Source organism: Sturnira hondurensis, unplaced genomic scaffold (assembly GCF_014824575.4).
Source record: "Sturnira hondurensis isolate 20B ecotype Veracruz unplaced genomic scaffold, ASM1482457v3 Scaffold0006713, whole genome shotgun sequence".
In the NCBI taxonomy this organism is placed as follows: Eukaryota; Metazoa; Chordata; class Mammalia; order Chiroptera; family Phyllostomidae; genus Sturnira; species Sturnira hondurensis.
This window is the reverse complement of record NW_028079344.1, coordinates 5,889,871-5,900,646: the sequence shown is the minus strand read 5'-3', so window position 1 is coordinate 5,900,646 and position 10,776 is coordinate 5,889,871.

Sequence of the window (10,776 nt, the reverse complement as noted above, 5' to 3'; positions counted from 1 at the left end):
GGCTTCTGCAGAATGGGGAATGACTCAGCACATGAATCCTGGTATCTGTTCCTTTGGTTCTCTCCCAAGAGACACAAGCCCATGCTCTCCTCATGTGTCTCTAGTCCACTCTGCTCTCCCTCTGCCAGAGCCCAGGGTAAGTGGCTGCAAACGAAATTTGGTCTACTGGCATTTAAGAGGCTCTCTGCATCTCCAGCCATCTCTCCTGTCAGGAAGCAACCTGGCTGCTTTACAGAGCTACAGAGCTGGATTTCTTTCTAGCTCTGGTGCCATAGGCTGGGGAGCCCAGCTTTGGGTTTAGACCCCACACTTCTCAGGGGGAACTTCCCTGGCCACTGAAATATTCCTCCATAACTTCACCTGCTACCAGTGGGAACCTCACCAGCCCTCTCGTGACTTCTGTGTATTCCCTACCAGTCATGGTGTGGTGAAGTGGTATATTCTATGTGTCTGTGGTCATAAAGCTTCTCTCCAGCTAGTGTTCTTTTGGTTATTCCAGATGACTTCTCTACAATTTAGTTGTAATTCCAGAGTGATCCTGGGAGAAGGCTAGTGTAGCTTCCACTTACTCCCCTGCCATTTTGGATCAACCCACAACTCATTTTTTCAAGTAGAAAGAAGTCATCTTTCTTTTTTAAAAAGTTATATGCCATATTTATTAATAGTTCCTTTTAAACTGAATTGTGTTGGAAGACCTTGAAATAACTGAGTTCATGAATCACATGCTTCAATAAATAATGTCTTCATGAGAAGGGTATTTTATAAAAACACATGCATAATTTGCTTTATTGTCACATATATTAAGGTTTCAACAGACTCTATGTATATCCACAGAGATTTATAGGGTTTTCAAGGTTGTCCATTAGGTGTGTCACATCAGAAAAAGCAATAGGACTGTAGAATCAGGGCTTGCTACTTTGGGAATAGCATCTCAGGCTGAACTCAGCATAGTTCAGAATATACCTCCACATTCCACCTGGTAGTGCCCGGGGACCAATGATCAAACACAGCCTTCCTTTCCAGAATCCTGTTAACACTGACACTTATTTAGGGAGCAAAAGCCTCCATTAGCCATGGCTGACATGAGTGGTTGGAGCAGTATTTCTCAGATCCATTTAATACTCTATAGGATGTTTAAGGGGAAAAGCAATCCAAGGACTCTAATGTAGACTTAAATTTTTGTGTAAATATGTGCAAATACTGAAAATTTACATGAACTGTTTATGCTATTGTAAAACAACAAAATAAAAAGAAATTTATTAATTAAATGCAAACTAAACTATAAATCCAATAACATTCAAGTTACCATTAGACTAATATGATGGGTGATGCTGCTCTGCTAAACTGAAACAGCTCTGGGCTGTCTTGGATTCTGAGGCCAGCATGCTTTGTTACCACATCCCATGTGATGGTTTAATTCCCTCACATTCCACTCACAATCTATGGACCACGTTTCTGTTTCTACCTTTGAAATAGTCCAGGTGAAACCCTGAACAGCCCAAGACAGACCCCACTTACCACTTAGGCTGCTGCACTCTGGGAAAAGTTATCATTACCTGGCCTCCCACCAGGCCAATGGCAGCAGGTGTCCCCTGCTGGTTAGCACCCTTTGCATGCATACTGTGATCACAGTCCACCCTTCATATGACTGCTAGGGAGATCCTCATAAAAGTTTAAGTCAGATCCTGTCACTGCTCCATATGAAAACCTCCAATGGCTTTCCCACTGCATTCCCAGGATATGTCACAATTCCCACACTGGACTGCAAGACCCCATGTAAACAGGCCCCAAATCTCCTTCCCCTCTCTTCCCAATGGTCACTCTGCTCCAGCCACACTGGCCTGTCTGCAGGTCCTCAAACTCCCAGGCAACCCCTTCCAGCCAAGCCTTGGGAGCCCCTCTGTTGAGAAAGCGCAAATATAAATATTGAGTGTATGTGTGTGTGTGTGTGTGTGTGTGTGCGCGCACACACACATCTCTTTCTTTTGTATTGCTTTTCTCTTTAGAGGTCTCTGGTTCGGTGTTTTATCTCATTTCCTGTCTGAAACCACTCCCTTGCACTGCAGTTAATGCCCCACTTTTGCTTTCTACTTTGCTTATTGATCCATGTTTATTGTGGTTTTCACTTTTTAATTTTTATTGTATTGGGGTAACATTGGTTAATAAAATTATGTAGGTTTTAGGTGTACAATTCTATAATACATCTGTGTATTGAATGTGTGTTCACCACCCAAAGTCATGTCTTCTTCATCATCATTTATCCCCCTTTACGGTCTTCTACCTTCCTCCTAGCCCCTTTCCCTCTAGGTACTCATCATACTGTTGAGTTGGGTTGGTTTTTGGGTTTTTTGGTCTTTATGCTTAATCCCTTCACCTTTTTCACCAGCACCTAATGTTCCCCCACCCCTGACAGCTGTCAGTCTGTTTTCTGTATCTATGAATCTGTTTCTATTTGGTTTGTTAGTTTATTTTGTTCATTAGATTCCACATATAAGTTAAATCATATGGTATTTGTCTTCTCTGAGTGCCTTATTTCACTTAGCATAATACTCTCCAGGTCCATCCCTGCTATTGCAAAAAATAAGATTTCCTTATTTTTAAAAACCAAGTAATATTCCACTGCGTAAATGTGCCACAGCTTTTTTTTATCCAGTATCTACTGATGGGTACTTGGGTTGCTTCCAAATCTTGACTATTGTAAATAATGCTGCAATAAATATAGGACTGCATATATTCTTTCATTAGTGTTTCGAGTTTCTTTTCATATATTCCTAGCAGTACAATTGCTAGGGCATGAGGCAGTTATATTTTTAAATTTTTGAGGAAACTTCATACTGTTTTCCACAACGGCTACACCAATCTGCACTTTCACCAATACTGCACAAGAGTTCGCTTTTCTCTATATCCTCACCAACATTTGTTGTTTGCTGATTTATTGTGAAGTTATATATCATTGTGATTTAAATTTACATTTCTCTGATGATTAGTGATGTTGAACATCTTTTCATATGTCTGTTTGACAGTTGTATGTCCTGTTTAGAGAAGTGTCTTTTCAGGTCTTTTTTTTTTTTAAGATTTTATTTATTTATTTATCTTTAGAGGGGAAGGAGAGAGGGAGAGAAACATGAATGTATAGTTGCCTTTCATGTGTCCCCTGCTGGGAGTTGGCCTGCAGGGAACTGGCCTGCAACCCAGGCATGTGCCCTGACTGGGAACTGAACCGCAATCCTCTGGTTCGCAGGCCTGTGCTCAATCCACTGAGCTATGCCAGCCAGGGCTTTTCAGGTCTTTTGGGTCTTTTCATTTGGGTTGCTTGGTTTTTTGGTGTTGAGTTATATAAGTTCTTTACAAATTTTGGACATTAACCTCTTATCAGACATATCATTGGTAGATATGTTCTCCCATTCAGTGGGTTGTTTTCATTCACTGATGATTTCTTTTGCTGTGAAAATACTTTTTAGTTTGATATACTCTCATTTGTTTATTTTTTCTTTTGTTTCCCTTGCCAGAGGAGATATATCAGAAAAAATATTGCTATGAGTGGTGCCTGGGATTTTACTGCCTATATGTTCTTTATTGAGGTTTTATGTTTTCAAGTCTTACATTTAAGTCTTTAATCCATTTTAAGTTTATTCTTGTGTATGTTGTAAAATGATCTAATTTTATTCTTTTGCACACCTGTCCAATCTTCGCACCATTTATTGAATAGACTACCTTTATCCCATTGCAGGTTTTTGTCTCCTTTACTACATATTTTTAAGATTATTTTATTATTTTTAGAGAGAGGAGAAGAGAGGGAGAAAGAGAGGGAGAAAAACATTGATGTGCCAGAGAAACAAAAGAGGTTGTTGCCTCTTGCATGCCCACAACCCAAGCACGTGCTCTAACACGTGCTCTAACGGGAAATTGAACTGGCCACCTTCAGTTAACAGGCCAATACTCAACCCACCGAGCCACACCAGCCAGGAGTTCCTCTGTTGAATATTAATTGATTATATAGACATGGGTTTATCTCTGGGCTCTCAATTCTATTCCATTGATCTGTATGTGTGTTTTGCCAGCCCCATGCTGTTTTCATTACCATGGCCTAGTAGTATATAGTTTGATATTGGGTAGCGTGATTTCTCCAACTTTGTCCTTCTTTCTCAAGATTGCTGTAGCTATTCCTGGTCTTTCATGGTTCCATACATTTTTGGAATATTTGTTGTAGTTCTGTGAAAAATACCATTGGTATTTTAATAGGAATTGTGTTGATGTTATAGATTGCTTTTGGTTAGTATGGACATTTTAATGATGTTAAGTTCTTCCTACTCAGGAACATAATATATGCTTCCACTTATTTGTATCTTCTTTCAATTTCTTTTGTCAGTGTCTTATAGTTTTGTATTTTTATAGTACAGGGCTTTTACTTCCTTGGTTAAATTTATTCCAAGGTATTTTGTGACACAATTTTAAATGGGATTGTTTTCTTAGTTTCCCTTTCTGATAGTTCATTGTTAGTACATAAAGAAGGCAAATGATTTCTGAATATTTACTTTATATCCTGCTACTTTATTAGAATAAATTTATTTATCAGGTCTAGTGGTGTTTTGGTATAATCTTTTTCTCTATACACAGTATGGTATCATCTGCAAATAAAGACCATTTTACTTCTTTCTTTCCAATTGAGATGCCTTTTATTTCATCTTCTTCTCTGATTGCTGTGGCTCCAGTACTATCTTGAATAAGTGGTGAAAGCAGACATCCTTGTCTTATTCCCAATCTTAAAGAAAATGCTTATAGTTTTTGCCCATTCAGAATGATGTTGGCTGTAGGGTTGTCATGTATGTTGATATATGCTTCCTCTATTCCCACTTTGCTGTTTTTTATCACAAATGGGTACCGGATTTTATCAAATGCTTTTTCTGCATCATATCTATTGATATGATCATGTGGTTTGTATCCTTCATTTCATTTATGCAATGTATGCTACTTATTAACTTGCAAATATTGTACCAACCTTGCATCCCCAGAATAAATCCCAGTTGATCATGGTGTATTATCTATCAAATGTATTGCTGGATCTGGTTTGCTAATATTTTGTTTGAGGATTTTAGCATCTATGTTCACCAGGGATAGTGACCTATAATTTTCTTTCCTTTTAGCATCTTTATCTGGTTTTGGAATTAGGATAATACTGGCCTTGTAAATGAGCTTGGGAGTCTTCCATCCTATTCAATTTTTTTGACTAGGATAAGTGGCTTTGTAAGAGAAAGCCAGGATTACTAAGGACTTAAGAGTTGGCATTGGTGTTGTTCTTGCCAAAGGTGGGTACAACATTAACAAAATGCCAATTGTACTGCCTCCTTTGTTTGGCCTGACCAGCCTTCTTCTCTTTCTCCTGTTTGGCCACATTGGGGGTTCTGACTTTCCCAGCACAGGCCAGGGAGCCACAGACTTTATCTCCAAGCATGCAGCCAACTACTTCCACAGTGGTCAAAGCCTCCACCTCACACTTGCTCACGGTGGCCTCTTTCTCTAGGGGCATGCCTGCCAGAAGCACAACTCAATCTTCTGGAGCAATTCCGTCCAGCAAAGCTATATGAGCCCTGATCTACCAACAGTCTCTCCACCAGTCAGCTCAAGGGTGTGTAGCTCCTGGGCACATACAAAAACCTGTAGGTCTGTGACTGAACAGCTTTCCTCTTGAAATTTATGGAACTATTTGAGGATAGGTGTTTGTTCTTCTTTGAACATTTGGTAAAATTCACCTGTGAAGCTGTATGTTCCAGGAACTTTATTTGTGGTAAGTTTTTTTTTTTTTTTTTTTACTGCTTCATTTTCACTAGTTGTAATTGCTCTGTTCTGATTCTTCCTGATTCAGTTTTAGAAAATCGTGTGTTTCTAGGAATTTAGCCACTAAGTTCAGATCTTCCAATTTGTTGGCACATAGTAGTATATAATAATTTCTTACAATCCTTTGCATTTCTTTGGGGTCAGTTGTTAGTTTTCCTCCTTCCTTTCTGATTTCATTTGGGTCCTCTCCCTTTTTTTTTCTTAATAAGGCTAGTTAAAGGTCTGTCAATCTTGTTTATCTTTTAAAAAAACCAGTTCTTGGTTTCATTGCTTTTTTTTGTTGTTTTTTTTTTTTTTTTACTCTATATAAATTTACATGTCATCCTGCTATGATCCTTATTATTTCCTTTCAACTACTCACTTTGGGCTTTGTTTGTTATTCTTTTTGCTAGTTGCTTTACATGTAAAGTTACATTCTTTATTTGAGATTTTTCTTGTTTCTTGAGGTAGTCCTCTAATGCTCTGAATTTCCTTGTTAGGTCTGCTTTCCCTGTGTCCCACAGATTTTGGATTGTTGTGTTCTCATTTTCATTTGTCGTCACAGTAACTTGTGATTTCTTCCTGGACCTAATTGTTTAGTAACATGTTACTTAGCCTCCATGTTTTTGTGTGTTTTTTAGTTTTTTCCTTGTGACTGATTTCTAGTTTCATACCATTGTGATCAGAAAAGATGCCTGATATTATTTCAGTCTTTTAAATTTATTGAGACTTGTTTTGTGGCCTAATGTATGGTCTCTCCTAGAAAATATTCCATGTGCACTTGAAAAGAATGTATATTCTGCTGCTTTGGGATGAAATGTTCCAAAGATATCAATTAAATCCATCTGGTCTAAGTGTGTCATTTAAGGCCTCTGATTCCATATAGATTTTCTGTCTGGAATATCTATCCATTGATGTCAATGGGATGTTAAAATCCCCTACTATGATTGTATTTCTGTCAGTCTCTCCCTTTATGTCCACCCTGATCTGCTTTATATATTTAGGTTCTCCTACGTTAGGTGCATATATATTTACAAGGGTTATATCCTCACCTTTTTTTTATCCTCATCTTGAATTGATCCTTTTATCATTACATAGTGTCCTTCTTTATCTCTTATAGATTTTGCTTTAAAGTCTATTTTGTCAGATATTATTGCTACCCCAGTCTTTTTTTCCTGCCCATTTGCATGAAATACCTTTTTCTATCTCTTTACTTTTCGTCTGTGTCTCTTTCATTCTGAAGTAGGGTCTCTTGTAGACAACATATATATCAGTCTTGTTTTCTTACCCATTCAACTACCCAACATCTTTTGATTGGAGAATTTAAGCCATTTACAATTAAAGGAATTATTGATAGGAATGTATTTATTGTCATTTTATTCTTTATAACTATGTTACTCTGTTGTTGTTGTTGTTGTTGTTGTTGTTTGTCTTCTTAAAGAAGACCCTCTAACATTTTTTTGTAATACTGGTTTGGTGGTAATGAACTCCTTTAGCTTTTTCTTATTTGGAAAGCTCTTTGTTTCTCCTTCGATTTATAGCCTTGCTGGGTAAAGTATTCTTGGTTGTAGGTCCATGCTTTTCAGCACTTTAAAGTATTTCATGCCAATCCCTTCTGGCCTGAAGTTCCTGTTGACAAATAAGCTAACAATCTTATGAAAGCTTCTTTGTAGGTAATTAATTATCTTTCTCTTGCTACTTTTAAGATTATCTCTTTGTCTTTAACCTTTAATTGTGATGTTTCTTTTTTTAAAGAGTTTATTTAGTTTTAGGGAGAGGGGAAAGGAAGGAGAGAGAGGGAGAGAAACGTCAATGTGTGGCTGCCTCTCATGCACCCCCTGCTGGGGACCTGGCCTGCAACCCAAGCATGTGCCCTGACTGGGAATCGAACTGTGACCCTTTGGTCAGCAGGCCTGTGCTCAATCCACTGAGCTACACCAGCCAGGAATAATTGTAATGTTTCTTGTGGGCCTCTTTAGGTTCATCTTATTTGGGACTCTAGACTTCCTGAACTTTGATGTCTTTTTTTTCTTTCACCAGGTTAGGGAAGCTTTCAGTGATTCTTTTTTTTTTTTTTTTTTTAATTTTAGAGAGAGGAGAATGGAGGGAGGAGAGAAAGAAACACTGATGTGAAAAAGAAACATCAATTGGCCACCTGCCATATGCACCTTGATCTGAGACCAAACCCATAATCCAGGCATGTCCCTTTACTGGGAATCAAACCAGTGACCTTCCAGTTTGCAGGAAAATGCCCAACCAACTGACCCACACCAGTGAGGCTTCAGTGGTTATTTCTTCAAACAGGTTCTTGATCCCTCGCTCTCTCTCCTCCTTCTGGTAACCTTATGATGTGGATGTTGTTACACATCATGTTATCCCAAAGGACCTTTAAACTATCCTCATTTTTTTAAATTATTTTTTTCTTTTTGTTGTTCTGATTGGATTTTTTTTTTTTGCTGTCTTGTCCTCCAGATCACTGATTCAATTCTCTACTTCATCTAACCATTCATTCCTTCTAGTGTATTCTTCATTTCAGATATTGTATTCATTTCTAATTGGTTCTTTGTTACGGTTTCTGTGTCCTTTTTTATATCTGTTGTAGTTTTCACTAAATTCTTTGTAGTCTATGTTCCTTGAGCATCCTCATAACAATTATTTTAAACTCTATATCTGGTAAATTGTTTGCCTCCATTTCATTTAGCTCTTTCTCTGGAGATTTCTCCTCTTCTTTCATTTGGTATGTTTTTTTGTCCCCCCATTTTGGCTGCCTCTTTGTATTTGTTTTTATGCCTTAGGTAGATCTGCTATGACTCCCAGTCTTGTTAAGGTGGCCTTATGTAGTAGTTGTCTTGTGAAACCCAGTAACACAGTCTCCTTGATCCCCTCCTCTGGCTGCTCCAGGAATGTCCCTTGTGTGGTTCATGTGGGTCTTCCTGTTGTAATTGAGTCTTGATTTCTATTGGTCTATTCATGCTTCAGGCAGACTCTCAGGCTGGCTGACTGTGAAGTTCAACTCTGACCACAATGTATGAGCTGCTATGCAGGTGCTGACCTCACAAAGTAGAATTCACCTCAGTAGAATCTGATGCCTGCCAAGATCTCCCTTTGGATATGAAGCTAACTGGATCTTGCTCTGATGTTGTCTGAAGCTGGCCACTGGGTGTTTTGGTTCTGGGACCTCTTGGAAGGGACCCCATTGCAGACCAGTATCAGACACTGCCTGTGATTGGCCCTGGGTAACCTGTTTGGAGCTACAAAGCAATCTACAGTTTGTGGCTGCCTCTTCGGGGCCTGGATGTGCATAGGGAGGACTAAGCTGTGCACCAAGGCAGGCTTTTACAAGCACTGTGCCCAGGGCCAAGTCAGCAAAAGTCCCAAGGAAATCCAATATCGCCTCTGCCTGCCTCCACCGGCTGGCTGCCTGTTAGACTCAGTCACTGAAAGAGTCTCTGGCAGTACTAGAGTTGCATGAGGTACATTCTCAGTGAGTCCCCAGGTAGTGGCGAGTGGTGTTTATGATGCTGATATAGGTTCAAACTCAGTGCAAATGCTGGATCTGAGACCACCCAGGAAATGTCCCAGGGTATACCAAGTCTAGCTGCCACCCGCTACATGCTTAAAGACTTTTATGATGGGGCAGGGCCTCAGAGAGTCATCAAGGTGAGGCCAGCAGAGTTTATCAGGCCCAAACGGACCAACATTTGCCCAAGTTAAAGGAGTGTGCTACATTACTAGACTGTGTGAGGGAGAAATAAAATATTATGTCTGTCTTTGCTCACACACCTTCTCAGTGAGGCCTTTCTCAAGCCCCTACTTAAAGTCACAACCTCCCAACCAGCACTCATAAGCCCCTCTCTGCTTTCCTTCTCTACAGCACTTGTCACCATCATATGTCATATTAGGTATTTATGCCTATTGCCTCTACTAGAATGTCAGCTCCAACAGGTCTGGAACTTTGGGACTGTTTTGTCACCTGCTATTGCCCGACCCTAGAGGTGTTTGGTAAATATTTGTGGCATGTGCTATGGAATCACCTAGTGTTCACATGATCCCAGAACATTATTTATGTACAAACTCTGCTTCAATTCTTTTCTCATTAGTCACTTTTAATGGGCTTTAAAGTTGTGACATAGAGTTTTGTTATAGGATGATCACCTGGAAGATCCAGGATGTCGTTTTATTTATTTTTTAAAGAATACCATTGAAATGAAGAGGCAGAGGAAACCTGCAGATCCCACAGTATAGATCGGCAGACCCACGCCTTTCCTAGATCCCATTTTGAGAAATACTAGATTAGAAAACAGCAAGAAAGCCATAGTACCCACAAATGAAGAGGTCACAGGCCACATCCCAAACAGAAACAGACACCATCCCATAGTGGAATAGAGAGCCCAAATAATGAATGACCTGCATAGATAGAAGCACAGCACTACTTGATAGGCCATTCAAAGTCTAAGTCCCACTGATGACTCCTATCATTTCACTGCCCTAAGGTGTAAACCTTCACATTTGAAGGCCCTTACAGTCTGATCCAACTTTGTGTTCCACTTCCATTATCAGTTATTTCCACTGACAACCAAGTGAAGCTCTAACCATCAAACATTTCCTTGAGCCCTGCAGTAATTTTTTGTGGGTTTTATATTAATTACCCCAGTAATGCATGCACACTAAATAAGCCAGCAGAGAAGCAAAGAGAAAAGTAAGTTATTTATAAGCACAAATCATCCCCTGCCCCACCTGGACAACCACTTTGACATTTGAGTCTTTTCAGAACCCATCTGTATATAACGTAAATAGTGCCACTCCATCCCTTCCCAAACATTTCCCTCTTCTGCAATCAAACTATTTGTTAGGCATTCTCAGGATTCACACACAAGCCCTCCTTAGCCACTGGCAAATTCCGTCAGCCCTTATCTTAGGGACTTTTGGCAGCTGTCATACAACATCCCACCAGGTTGTCTG